Below are 14,744 nucleotides of genomic sequence, written 5' to 3'. Positions count from 1 at the left end.
ACTTCAGAATAAAATTTTCCATTTTAAATGGTTGGATCTTGGGTTTTACTTATATTTTGGATCGGGGGAAAGTTTCTGCAGAACACAAGGACACTCCAATTTCTTAAAGGGTAAAAAAGTATTGTCCATGAGCATGTTTAATCATTAAAAACAAGTTACAGTGCAATTCTGCTAGATAGAAAAACAGTTTCCTCTACACCCAGCCTTGCCATTGATTTCAGAAATTTCTACTGATTGGTTAGTACTTCAGGGTCCCTCATAACACAGGTATGTCATGCCCATTAAGTTAAATTATTAATATGAGTTTCAGACTAACATTAAAGTTCCATCTTGAGTTTGCTTGCTCTTTATAACCCCTTTATTCCTCACCCCCTCTGCACATGGGTCATAGAGACCCACCAGGTGCGTATCATCATCAAAATATAATTTATTTGAGGACTACAAAGCAATTTCAATCTAGAAGTTCATTTTTGAAAGGTTTTTGAAGTGGATACAAGGAATGTCAAAGCTATTCGGCTACAAAACATTTGATAAAACAATTCATTATTTAATCGAGGACAATGTTTCCAGGAAAGTGGGAGAATTGCTTCGTAATCCAATCTGTTTCCATCAACCAGATGAGACCACTAGAGCTTTTCCAATTGAAAAGGTACAGGATTTAAGCCGTAATTGTGATTTATTTATGTCCAAAATAGCTCTCTGAATTGAATTCAACATTGTAGTTGCAGAAGTGCAGAACTCCAGCGAGGAAACTCTTATCAGAGAGTCTGCCACAGCAGATGAGGGAGCTGCAGCTACAATTCTGGGCAAAACCAGAGATTCTTCTGCCTGCAGCACTTACCAAAAGCCCTTTTTCAGGTTGCCAAGAGAAATTTCAATCTGAAAAAACTTCCGAGATTGAAAGGTGTGTAAAGATAGGATAAAATCTTCAAGTATTTAAGAAGTGAAATTAAAAATGAGAATTGTTTTTATTCCAGCAAATGAGCAAATATTGGCCCAATGTAGTAGCACGGAAGTTTCTGAATTTTAGTATAAAGAAAAGCACTTCTATAATAAATAAATAAATGGGGACAAACTGCTCCATGACTGGAGACCTCAAGAAGTGGTTTGAAAAATCAGTCACTGAGGACTGATTGACATCGGAGCAGAAGCTGGGATCTGTTTCCTCTCTCTTTCAGAGATTTAGGTTCAGACAAAAGGAAAGCATATCTAAGGAAGTATGTAAGCATGCTCACATACTTTTTGGATTTCTTTAAATCCAAGAAGCTTTATTGGCAGATATATTTTCTCTCACACTAGAACCTGTGACAGGCAAAGCAGTAACTTTCTGATGGGGCAATCTGGTTCTGGCAACTCTCTGCAAGATTTTGAATGACCTTAATTTAAAAAATTCATTTGAGACAGGATATGGAAAGCTTTGGTCCTGGCATAACCTAACCAAAGTACCTCCAATGTCAAAAAGTCCCTATTTTTTTCCCCAGATTGAGAGGTTGACACCTTTTAATTTTAGCAACATATCTGGGGACCTTTTTTTTTTTTTTTTTTTTTTTTTTTGTAGGAATGGTAAAGCAGACCAAATCTCACATCCTGTAAGGAGAGTTGTACAGAAATTCCCTGTACTCAAGCTCCCTGAGGAAAAAATTAGAACTGATTTTAGGAATTAGGACTGAATTAGGGAGCAGTGGTAATGCACATAAATAAGATTAAAGCCAAGAAAGAATTGTAAGAATTATGGCAATCTTAAGAATCTGCTAAATAATCCAGGCATAAGCATTAAAGGGAAGAAAATAAAGATGTATTTTAAATTGCTACATTCTTTGATTTCTCACCTTTTCTTCGTGTAATTCTCGTGTTCCACTGCTCCTCATGTGAGTTTCTCCACATGTGGGGTCCCCACTGCCAAGCCTCTGCCCCATCCTTTATAACCTAATTCCCTGCACTATTCCTGTGCCTCCACTTGTCCAAATTTGCCCTTTTTCTCGAACTAGGACTGCATTTTTCAATGCTGCATTGCAGTGTTTCATATATATATATATATATATATATATATATATATATATATATATATATATAAATACCTCACTCTACACAGGAAACCTACTCGCTGCATTTATCTTAATAAAGATGTACATATAGCTGTAGGTAGATATAGATGATATATATAGATATATTATATAGATATATAATTTATATTATATATAATATATTTATATTTAATATATTTATATTATATAATATATATATAATTTATATTATATATAATATTATATTATATAATATATATGATATATTATATAGATGATATATATATTAGATATATAGAGATTATATTGATTTTATATATAAATATATATAGATTATATAGATTAGATATAGATGATATAGATAGATATATAGATATAGATAGATATAGATATAGATATAGAAATATATAGATTAGATAGATATAGATATAGATAGCTATAGATAGATTATATAGATATAGATATAGATAAAGATGATATACATATAGATATATAGATATATAGATATATAGATATATAGATATAAAGATATAGATATAGATATAGAAATAGATGATATAGATATAGATATAGATATAGATAGATATAGATATAGATATAGATATAGATGATATAGATATAGATATAGATATAGATAGATATAGATATAGATATAGATATAGATATAGATATAGATATAGATATAGATATAGATATAGATATAGATAGATATAGATAGATATAGGTATAGATAGATGATATAGATATATATGTAGATATATATAGATAGATAGATAGATGATATAGATATAGATTAGCTATAGATATATATAGATTTAAAAATTCCACCATGAAAAAACAACAACAAAAAAAGTTACCGAAAACTTTCATCATCACTGCCCTCCTCTCCTTCCGGATCAATTATTACTGAAAGCAAAGTGAAACAGACCAGTTGAACTCTGATTACTTTTCTTTATACATTGCCCCCTCCTTCAGACTCTAGCTACCAAATCCATTATTAATCTTCTCCTCTGCCTTGGGATCTTCCCTGAATGACTCTCAATCCATGGATTATTCATGTTTTGTTGGGGTTTTTTTTATTTTTGTTTTGTTTTGTTTTGTTTCTGTTTGGTTTGGTTTGGTTTGGTTTGGTTTTTGTTTTGTTTTGTTTTGTTTTGTTTTGTTTTGTTTTGGGGGATTTTTGTTTTGTTTTGGTTTGGTTTGGTTTTGTTTTGTTTTGGGTTTTTTTTTGTTGTTTTGGGGGATTTTTGTTTTGTTTTGTTTTGTTTTTTGGGTTGGTTTTTTTGTTTGTTTTTTGACAAATAGGTGTGAACATATGGCAGCAGAGCAATTCCTTTGAGAGTGCATCAGACTCCCTGCTCACACACAAGCTGTCTGCAGAGCGTGTCTGACTGACGTGCAGCTGTGCAGGGCTCAGGGATCTCCATGATGTCCAGAATATCCCTGCTCAGGAATTCAGGATGTGGGTGGTGCCGAGAGAGCTGCTGCATTTCTGAAAATCCTATGTTTTATCAAATAAATCTGGGTTTGAGGCAAATGCTGGCATGTCCTGGAGTAAGGAAAGGAGAAGGATGTGGACATGGTATTGTCACCTTGAGTTGCATCTATTTATTTTCATTCTCTACAGATTTTTTAGCTCTGTTTCTGCCACAAGGACAACCAGCTGCCAACCTCTGGATCTGCAGATGAAAATCCTTGTCCCCCCTCCACACAAGGACACATCTCAGTTCTCTCCTACTCCCTAAACTCCTCCAGTCTGGCCTTATATTCTGCTTGACACAAAACCTTCTCCTTCCTTCCTTCACTCCACAGCCCTTCTGTGAGACCTCCCTCTAATGCTGCTGCACTCTTGTTGGGATTCAAGACACAGCAAAGCTGCTGTGTCTGATGTGTAAACAGCAGATGGAATTCTTGACCCTAAAATCCAGGAGGTTTGTCACCTCCCTGCTGATGTTCCCTTAAACATGTTCTCTATTTTGTGTGAAATAGCAAAAAAATTATTTTAAGAAATAAAACATTAAAATCATGTTCTCCAGCTCCAAAAACTATCACTGAAGTCACAAAATTGTTTAGTTTTAAATCCCTTGTGTTAAAAAGAAAAAGAAATTTCATCAAGACAAGGTGGACTCCTCTGCCTCTCCTTTTGACTGCCAATTATTTGCTTCAAAAAATAAGAGTCCCTTTTTATTATGCTTACAAACAGCAGTGTGTCCCTCTAGGATTTCAAAAATCTATGCTTTAAATAAAGTCAAGTAAGAGACTAAACAGAGGAAAGGCAAGCAAACATGAGAAATGACTGGTTTTGAATTAACAGATAACAACCTTTATTTGCTTACATAACCAAATGTGAAAATGCAAATAGAGTTTAAAGCTTTCATACAGCTTCTGCTGGTTAGAGATCTCCATCCAAAAACATGTAAAATAATTTCACACTGCCAATCCATCTGCAATTGTACGTTTGGCTTGGCAGTTCATTAGTCCTTTTGAGTTCAAATGCTACAATTCTGCATATTTACAGGATTTTTCTTCTTGTATTATTAACAGCAAAGGAACACCCAGGTACTGAGAAAACAAGGCAACAGCTAAAGCATTATCTCTGGAATAATGTAAATATATAATCATTCACAGAGACATCTCACTGCATAGTTTGCTTTGCAGATTGCTTTATTGCATCTCTTCATTATCTGGGTTTACTGACAGGAACCATTAGACAGGCAGTCAAACAAAATGTGCCAGCATCAAGGAGGTTTCAGTGCTGGGAGGAAGAAAAATAAGATGAAAACCAAACTACCCCTCCTGACTGGGATTTTCAAGTACAGGTATTATGAAACATTAAATTGCATATGGCAACCTCTGTGGCCTTCCAAAAACTAATATCAGATTTTTAACTAGAATTTGGTTCCTCAGACAGTGAAAAGGAGGGTGGCAAACACAGCTTGACAAACACTGACAAAAACAGTGCTGTGAGCTGGTGTGAACATTTCTCCAGCCCTGAGGCTGAGACCACCAGCTGGCCTTCAGTAAAATCCCCTTTTGGCTTGTGCTCTTGCGTGCCAAATAATTGATGGGAGTCTGACCACTGCTCTGCCAATGGAGGAAGTGATGCCCACGGATTCCACGTTTGTGCAGCATTTATTTAACATATGAAGGGATTCCATGTGGAAGAGTACTCAAATTACAGACTCTGCCAACTGTAAATAGACACTTCTAAGCTACTGGTAAACATAATGAAATTATGTTTATATTTCAGCCCCAAAGCTGAAATAATTATTAGGAAGATTCATTAGAAGAAAAGCTAGAAAATGCATGGCCCCAAAATATATTTGTTTTTAAAAAGGAAAATCTCTTTCTGTCTATAATATAAAACAATCCTGGAAGATTCCATACTTGCAAAGGTAAAGTTCCTTATGCTTTATAACACTGTAAATGTCATGGGAATGTAATTTTAGGGGGATTTGAAAGGTGCAGTGGCATTTCCAAGAGTCCTAACTGTCTTAGCAATAAATCCATAAAGGGACTTCAGGGTTAGTTATTGCATTGTCTATAACTGGACTGACACTGCCTTAAACTTGAGTTATGCATCCTGATCTCAACAAAGCACAGACAAAAAGTTAAGGTCTCCACAGATGCTGTCAGTGAGGTCCTGAACAATTTGGATTTTGCACACTCTGTCTCTCCCTAGGCAGGCATCTAGATTTTCTTATATCAAGAGGGTGGAAGAAAATCAACAAAAATTATCAAATTCCCAGGAAGTTTGCATTCAGGACACGAAAGACATCTATTTAGACCTAGGAGATGAGAAATGCTCTCACACTTCCAGCCATGCAGAAGTGCAACTGAGCTGCCAAAATAGAAACACAGAGGAGAATTCTAACATCTAGTCCCAATATTTTAGTCCCTACCTCTTTCTCCTGCATTTTCTTCTGCATTCAAATCCCACAACAAAATGAGGATTTCCCAGTTAAGGCAAAAGAGAACTATAAAATGGCAGGAATCAGCAAGGTAGAACATCTGTTTTCTACTCACTGCTTTCACAGAATTGGAAAAAAAAGGCTTGCATACTGTTAAATTTGGGAAGTCTCCTAGGAGATTTTCTGGGAGCTGCTCTCCAGTCTGCTCTGCTGAAGTGGCCCTGATTTCTTGGTGAGCAGGAAAGGCTTCAGCACAGACCCTGCTGTCCACAGGTGATGCTTAGGGATGAATTCACACTAAACATGGCTCAGACTAATTAGCACAGGCATCAAGATACTAAAAGTCACCATTTTAGAACTGATGGTTGTTCAGAACCCTCACTGTCAGAGATCTCTGTCAGAGGCAGCAGCTCAGCAGTGAGGTGACCACATTTTGGGAAGCTGCTGCTCATTTCCTGCTGTCATCAGACAGTGAATGCAGGTTTCCCCACCCCAGCTGACAGCCTGGACCCCTGGGCCAGGGGCAGCACAAATCTCAGAACTGAACCTTCCCATTTTCCCTCTCTACAGCCCTGAGAGACCTTCCCAGAAAACTTCACCCAAGGCATTTGCACTTTCAGGAAATGTTTGGCTTCACCACTCGCTGTTTCTTGCCAGTAGCACACGCCTAAAAAAAATTCCTGACAGTGTCTAAATTCTCTACGTAAGCAACACATATTAAAAACCTGTTTTTCTAACATATGTAGTTCCATTCAGGACACCAACCACACATTCACAGCGACGTGACTGAACACCACACACAGGTATAAGCAAAGAAAGCCAGCTTAGGATGGTTTAAAACCACAGATCCAGCTATTCCAAGGGAAGTCAAGGATCAGGAGTTGTTGGAAAAGGTCCACATTTCTGTTAGCAAGTTGATGTCTTCTTTATTGCTTCAAATAATGAAAGAAATGTTCAACACTATTCATAAACTCTGAGATTTTCACAGGCCTTGTGGATGTTTCTTCCTAAGCAAACCCCAGCCAAAAATACCAATGTTTGAAAGTAGCTGAATGCCAAATATTGTGCACTGGATTTTTGCCATTTACCTCAGAGGATCCAGCAATAGGCACAAAATCCTCAGAAAATTACTACCCCCTGCCAATCACTGCTTTTATAAGGTGTATTTTTGGTATGAAGAACATAAAATACATAACCGTAGTTGTTTTAATACCTCCATTCCAAATATTAAAACAAACAGACCTTTTAAGAATAAGCACAAAGAGGAAAGCAAATATCACCCAGGCAGCCTACTATGAAAAACGTGAGCTGACCTGAAAAGAGAAAATGCACCACGAGCAGGACATCAGTTTAGGCACTGCACCAACACAGTTCTCATTCTGCAGTCCTTTAGTGGTGGTGGCCTGCTTGGCTGACAAGAGATACTGATCATCCCATCACAAATCTTTATTTCTGATGTTCTGGGCCCCCAAAAAGCTTTGCAATGTGCCATAAATTGATGGGCACATGTTTTCCTGCAAGTTTCTGTCTAGTTCCCTTGCACCCAGAGGGAAATTGCTTACAGGAAGAGGGGATCTTGCTGAAGACTCAACTTCTTTGTGGCATCACTTTATGTTGCAGGTAATTTATCTCTTAATAGGGTGCAATATATCATACAAGATGGGACAAACAGAGGTGAAGGGAGGTTGTAGACAGGTGGAGGTCAATTTTTTCCACCAGGCAGCAACTGGCAGAAAAAGAGGACACAGACTCAAGCTACGTCAGGGAAGGTTTAGGTTGGATATTAAGAAAAAAATTTTTACTGAAAGAATAATAAAACACTGGAATTGTCTTCCTAGGAAGGTGGTAGAGTCACCACCTCTGGATGTGTTTAAAAAAAGACTGGACTTGGCACTTGGTGCTATGGTCTAGTTGTGGTGTTAGGGCACAGGTTGGACTTGAGGATCTTAGAGGTCTCTTCCAACCTCATTATTCTGTGATTCTGTGAAATAAAGACTCTGGCAACTACAGACAGGTCCCACTGAAGCAGCAGCAAAGTTCCCCTACAGAGGATCACATCCCATCAAAAAACACACGCGCCTAAGAGAACAAAGTAAATTTCGTTGTGTGCTTTCTTTTCCCTTTTCCTTTTCCCCTGAGAAGAAAGCAAACACAGATGAAGATAAGGTGAAAATGATGGCATGTCTGCCAACAAATATCTCGGTGCCAGTCTAGCTAGGAACTACTCTGAGCACACAGGGAAGGAAGAGTTTCCTTAGCAACCAGGAGAAAGCTCTGAGAGCATCTCTCCAGCCCTGAACTGCTCTGCCCTTCCCCAGCTCAGCCTGCCACCTGCCCTCACAGATTTCATTTAGTTTAACATTTTATGAGCTTCAGACAGGATGGTTCCTACCAGTGGAAGAGGCAGTAGAGCTAAAAGGGGTTGGGAGAGGGCTGGCAGAGGGGGATCCATCCTCACAGTGAGGGGAGCACACCCTGGAGAGGAGCTCCCAGGTTCATCAGGGCTGATCCTGTCCTTTCCAAATCCCTCCTCCTGAGAGCCTGGGCTCTGCCTCAGGTTTTGGAACACCTCTGTTCTCCTGCTTTTGCAAAGCAGCTCAGGGGCTCAGCAGCTGATTCCTCCCCCTTTTTACAGCTACTGCCAGAAGGTATAGGATAACATCTACGTCTTTTTTGTGTTTTCAAAGGTCTGGACAAATATTACTCCATGCATGTGATCTTTAGATACCAGTACTGTCCTGTACATTCCCAAGTTGCAAGGGGATGGAGAGGAGAAAACAGACCATTTTTATCACCAAAAGCTCCCCACATTCTTGAATAAAAATAATATTATTTTTCTACTTTATCTCCCCCCCCCCTTTTTTTTTTTTTTGCCAAATCCAGGCTTCTTCACTCTTTTTTTACACTTTAACTTGAAAGTATGAATTCAGATTGCCTCACACATTTATAAAACCTTCAGCTAGTATATGCAACTATTTCACTTTCCCCACTAAGAAATCTGTTGAAAAGCCTCTGTAGTACAAGTTATTTCTCTTTTTCAGATGACATTTTGATGTGGTGCTATACAACAGGCAGCATATAGGCCAGTAATAGTATTAATAAATGCTAAATGTGGACTTCCACAGGAGTTTGGTCAGGGAATATAAAGGAACTGAAATTGGTGGCACAGAACCAGTAAGGAATTTCTCTCCTCTTCCTGCTTATAAGAATATAAAACTGGTTGCATCTTTCCCAAGAAATCTTACAAGGGAGGCACTTTGTGTAAGGAAGAGGTCATTTTAGGGATGCAAAGACTTAAAATACATGAAACTCTCTGCTTTCCAGACCTCTTAGAAATTACCAGACTCTGCCAGCAATGCCAGAAATAACCTATGAAAATGAGATGTAACTGACCTTGCTTTCACACCTGACATGTGAAAGTCTTACACAGAGAAACAGTCTCCATTTCAATACCTAAACTGAGCTCCCTCCTCGAGTTTTCAAAGTGAACATTCCCACACAATGTGGTAGCATGCTGCAAGTCTATGGAAAACTTCATTGAATTTCATATATTTTTAAGAAAAAAGCCACAGAAAACAGTGAAACTTATTGGTTTTAATCACACGGTGGTTTTTGCTGAAATATCCTAATGCTTCTGAGAGAGGTCTGAATGAGACATGAATATAAAGGGACGAGATAGGAATCCCTCTTGACTTCAAACCATCTGTGATAGATTTCGGGAAGTTGGTGAGGTGATTATATCCCTGGATGCTTTAATCACAGCGGTATTCTATCACACACATTCCCGAGGCAGCCATTTGGAAAGACTGATCTCATCTGTCCCTAATTGATCAATCTGTGCAGCCCCTCAGAAATACTCACACCGTGTCAGCTGGGTTTTCAGAACTTAAATGATTGGAGAATTTCCAAATCCATGTTGTAAACTGAATTTCCCCGTTTGCTGAAGCATTCTGCAGCATCACAGCTCTCGGGCTGGGGATGCATCCCTCCACTGCTAATCAAACATAACATCAGGGCAAGAATTATTTATAAAAGTTCATTTATTATAGAAATTTATCTCGTGCTGGCTTTGATGGATAGTATCAAAATGAATGTCTGCTTCTGAAAGTTCTACTTTTTCACGTGTGCTTGTGAGGCTACATGCTGTTTTCATGAAAAAATATCTTTTTTAGGTGAGGAAACTCCTCTGATTTTCCAAATCAGACACAGCCTTTTGAGTCAGTTCAAATAGCAGGGAAAGGGAAACAGCCTTTACTGTGCCCTTTCCTCTTCCTTCTCTCAGCCCTTCTTTCACCCTCCTTCCTCTTTCTCAGACACAGAGCAGTGACAGCACTGAGAAAGTGAAAAACGCAGATAAGGAGCACAGCTGAGCTTGTGAAGGAAGTAAAATTAACATTGATTGAGGTAAATCAATCAATCAAAGGCAGAAATGAGATGAACTGTCTGCAAGAAAGTGACAGGGGAATGGGAAATGTGCTGAAGTAGGGAGGGGAGAGCACAGGAAGAGGGGAAATGAAGTTACAGAGCAGCAGCTTTCCTGGTCCCACTGTAGTTAATGGGAATTTTGATTTCGAGAGTCAGGATATTACCCATGTCATTTAAATACCAACTGGCAGATGTTTAATCTGCAGATGGGAAGAAAATTAGATGAAAGATGAGAAAATAATGTCCCTGTAGCTGTGTAACAATGCAAAGCTGTTCTTCACTCTTAGCCGTTCAGAAATCAGTGCCGATATTTTGAGTTTATTGTTTTGGTTGCATTTGGGCTGTTCCAAAGACAGTGACCTGATTATTAACCACACATTTTAACAGGGGGAAGGTGTATTCTCTTCAGGTGACCTACAATTCTCACCATATTCTAAGAGCTTGAAAATGACAGGAATTTATTTTACCCAAAAAGAAATATAACTGTAAAAAATAAATACATTTCCAGGACTACAGGTACCACCACAAGTACTAGAAAACTTAATAAAACATAAATACATACATGAAAGTGAATTACACTGATAAAAGTTGAAATAAAACCCAGCAAATAGAAATATTTCCATGTCACAGCCTTCTGAAAACCCATGGATTACTTTCCACTGAAGTTCTACCAGTATTGCAATATTTATAAAAACTCCTTGAACAGTGTTCCACAAATATAGTGAAAAATTCATGTGTTATTGCCCATCACTAATTCATATCTCCTTCTTCTCTTTCTCATATTGGATGAATTTTTAAGGCCTTTCTTTGAACAAAACAAAACAGAAATTGTTACAAAGACAACACAAACTATAAACCTCAGATTGACTAGAGGACCTTATCACAAGATATAATACCGTCCTCCAGCTGCACACTTGTCATCATTTTATCTCCCTGATTAAGATTTCTGCTCTTCCACAGCGTAAAATTATAAATTGTGAAGTAAAGGTATCACACCAATAACCCAGAAATCTTCTCACACTCCATGCCTGGCTTGATCCAAGATCTTCTTATTCTGTTGGTTTACTGAATTGGCAGATAACCTTCTCAGGCAACCAAAGAAGACAAAAATCTGTGTGGAACACTCTTACAAAATGTCAAGAACCGTCATTGTGTTGGCAAATGCATCCCAGAGGCACAGAGGACCCTAAAAGAGTCATTACAGAGTAAACAAGGTATTAATGAATAATGGAAAGCCTGAACAAAGAGTGTGGGCAATTACAGCCCAGATGATGAAGCACAGGGGAGAACAAAGCAAACACTGAACACTGAGTTTACCATGGCACTTCCCAGCAAAGAGCAATTTCTCCTCTATTGAAAAGCAAGGGCCCTCAGCAAGGGGAAAAAAAAAAAATTTAGGAACTCCATAGCTGAAATTGTCAGCTGAACCCAAGTTTTCAGGACAGCACTGCTTCAGAGCCAAGGTTTTCTGGGGGTGATGAACAGCCCTGGGGAAACATCGTCACCTCAGCTGCAGGAGTTGTACTTAAAATTCTGTTTAGTGGGAGTGTTCCTTGGTTTAAGCTTTAATGAGTCCTCTAAAAAGCCTGCACTGTTCTTTCCACAGGTACAGCCAAATGTCAAGAGGACCTGGAGAAAAAAACCCCCAGATCTCAGAAGTTACAGAGCCTCGATTCAGTTGAGATAAACAACAACAAAATATTTTCTTTTTTTTTTTTCTTTTTTCTTTTTGCCACACTATTTACGCTCAACTCTTCCTCAAGAGGTTTCCAGAGCTTCCTGCTCCAAGGCAGAATGGAGCACTACCCAAATAGCCTCCTTTGTAAATAATCAATATCACTGCTTTGAGCCTTTGCAAGATCACTACACTCCAGGTTAAACAAATATTTTAAAAAACATGAGGAAAAATAAATTGAAAGTACAAAGCTTGAAGGATAACACTGTTTCCCTGAAATGAAGTCATTTCTACATGACTCCAGTCAAACATTCTAAAAGAGAGAGCTTGCCAAGTTCAGCAGCAAAATACTGATTTAAGGGATGAAGAAAGTAAGAAACAAAACTACCTGGGAAAAACTGCCCTTTACCCTAAATCTACAGATCAAAAAGTTGTCTACTAAATTCCATCTCCATCCCCCTTTATAGCACACAGAATTATCCTGTGCCCTTTATTTCACTCAATTATGTTGTTATCTGATAGTCTCAAGTCTCACTGATAATTTGCATATGGCATATTTAAGTATTTTAATTAGACTTGCAATCATAATAGCCAGTAAACTATCATTACAAACTGTCCCCTTAAACAGAGCCCTCCACTCCATTCTGCCTCTTTGCACAATAAACTAAGCACTACAGAAATTAAAGGAATTTACAAGAAATTTAATTTATTGTAAATTCCCTGCACTCTGTGATGGGACCATCAACATCCTGCTGTCACCCCACTTCTCCCAAATTCCCCCAGAACATTCCCCAATATTCTGTCAAGGTCTCAAGTGGCTTTGACTGGATTCTTCACACATTTTTAAAACACCCAGTCTGGATTACAGGTATCCCTTTAATTTCTGAATAACCATTCACAAGAAGCAATTAAATATTCACAGATATAAAGGTAAAATGTTTGAATGTTTAAGAGGTAACAATTTGTAATTAATTTATCTAGTATTTTTGAGCAATTGTGCCACTGGCTTCTTTCGACTTCATTCAGAATTGGATATTTTACTTGAAACCAGAGACTTTTATATCAAGTAACTTGATGTACATAACGAGTAACAGAGGAATTACACAGCCCATGTGAACTTGTTTGGGTTAAGTACCAATAAAAATGCTTTAGGCAGCAAGGAAACCTTGAAGTTGGCGATTACTGAGTGTGAGATTACTCAAGAGGACACACTGTTAAAGCAAGACCCAAAGGGCAGTTTCTTTGATCAGGTGAAATAGGCAGTGAAGAGAACCTTGGAAAACAACTTGGTTTCCTTTTCAGTGTAGAATGAGGCCCTGATAGCTGCTGACATCAAGCAGATTAGCTCATTCAGTACACAAGGAAAAAAAATACACTTTTCCTGAGAGTCTGTAGCAACATAAAGTACATGAAAGATGATAATTATGTATATATTTAAGGTAAGATCACCCTTTTAGAAAAGCATTAAAGAACCGGATTTCTTGGTAAGACTGCAAGTTGCTTCTTTAATGGTTTGGATTTCTTTGTGCCCTTTTTCTTTTTTCTTTCTTTCTTTTTTTTTTTTTTTTATTACAAGCTGATTAAATGGAAAATCAAGTATAACACACCACTGGCTGCTTCTAAATCCCTGTTCAGCTCCCATCAAATGACAGGGCAAGCTCTGCCTCCTTGAAGATTTTTGAAATGGTATCACTAGTCTTTGATATGCCACTTTTTGTTGAAAAATTATTTTTATTACTCATAGTCACCACTTTAACTTAGATCTGGAAGGTAGAGGCCATAAATAGTTTTTACATGAAAAACATGCACTTCATGGAAAAGACTCTGTGGGACTTTTCCATTACTTTGTTCACTAACAGAGTTCAAAACAACAAAATATGTCTCCGATGATAAGGCTATCAGAACGACGTCACTAAATGTGCTATATTATTCTTAATTTTACAGGCTATAAATATAATTTACTTGACAGAAGAAACTTGGTCTGATCTGCATGATCAAAAACCTGTTGTTTCACCACTGAAATTTCTGGTAAAACCCTGAAACATCAGTCTGGGTTTCTTCTTTTCATCTCACATTTTATTTTTCTGTAACTTTCTGTAACCATGACATGTCCATTGATTTTTTTTTCATCCAGCAGTATGTAAATATTAAAGATAGCCTCCCGGAAAAAAAAAGAGGAAAAAAAAGGAAATTGAAAATGGCACTATTACCATAAATAACTGAAATAAATATTAAGGTATGACTCTTTTTTGGGGGAATTCTGCATTAGTTCTGTGCTCCTCATAAGAACTTTAGGTGCTAAAATGTGAGGGAAGATTGAAGAGAGAGCAGAGCACTTCATCTTGGGGCTTCTTTTAAATGCTTTAAGTCAGGAATAAGCTAATAATAAAGTAGAGAATTTTTTTGTATGGGAGGCAAAGTCACTGCTCCAGCAAAGGAAACAGTGCAAAAAGCATGATGTAATTTAAGAAACTAAAAATGTATTCTCCATTTAAATGTCAACCCCAGCCAGGGATCCAATTAATGAACTACATCAGGAGACTGCATTTAAAGGATCCCACTCCTCAGCCTTACACATAAAGATTAACATCCATCATGGATGGATGGATGATGGATGGATGGATGGATGGATGGATGATGGATGGATGGATGGATGGATGGATGATGGATGGATGGATGGATGGATGATGGATGGATGGATGATGGATG

The 14,744-nt window shown here is 37.8% G+C and overlaps 1 long non-coding RNA gene across 2 annotated transcripts in view; it reads right to left on the bottom strand.

Moving 5' to 3' along the window:
- LOC140681951 (uncharacterized) overlaps window positions 1–14,744 on the bottom strand; it is an 81,070-nt gene that overhangs the window by 25,810 nt on the left and 40,516 nt on the right. Inside the window, exon 1 of one of the 2 annotated variants that reach the window (XR_012053171.1) lies at window positions 1,830–1,995. The exons of the other annotated variant lie outside the window; for it this stretch is intronic. This is a non-coding gene — a long non-coding RNA (uncharacterized lncRNA). Of the gene's footprint in view, window positions 1–1,829; window positions 1,996–14,744 lie in introns of those variants that run through there. 2 annotated transcript variants of the gene reach the window in all.

Source organism: Taeniopygia guttata, chromosome Z (genome assembly GCF_048771995.1).
Source record: "Taeniopygia guttata chromosome Z, bTaeGut7.mat, whole genome shotgun sequence".
Taxonomy (NCBI): domain Eukaryota; kingdom Metazoa; phylum Chordata; class Aves; order Passeriformes; family Estrildidae; genus Taeniopygia; species Taeniopygia guttata.
This window is presented reverse-complemented; position numbering and strand designations above follow the sequence as displayed.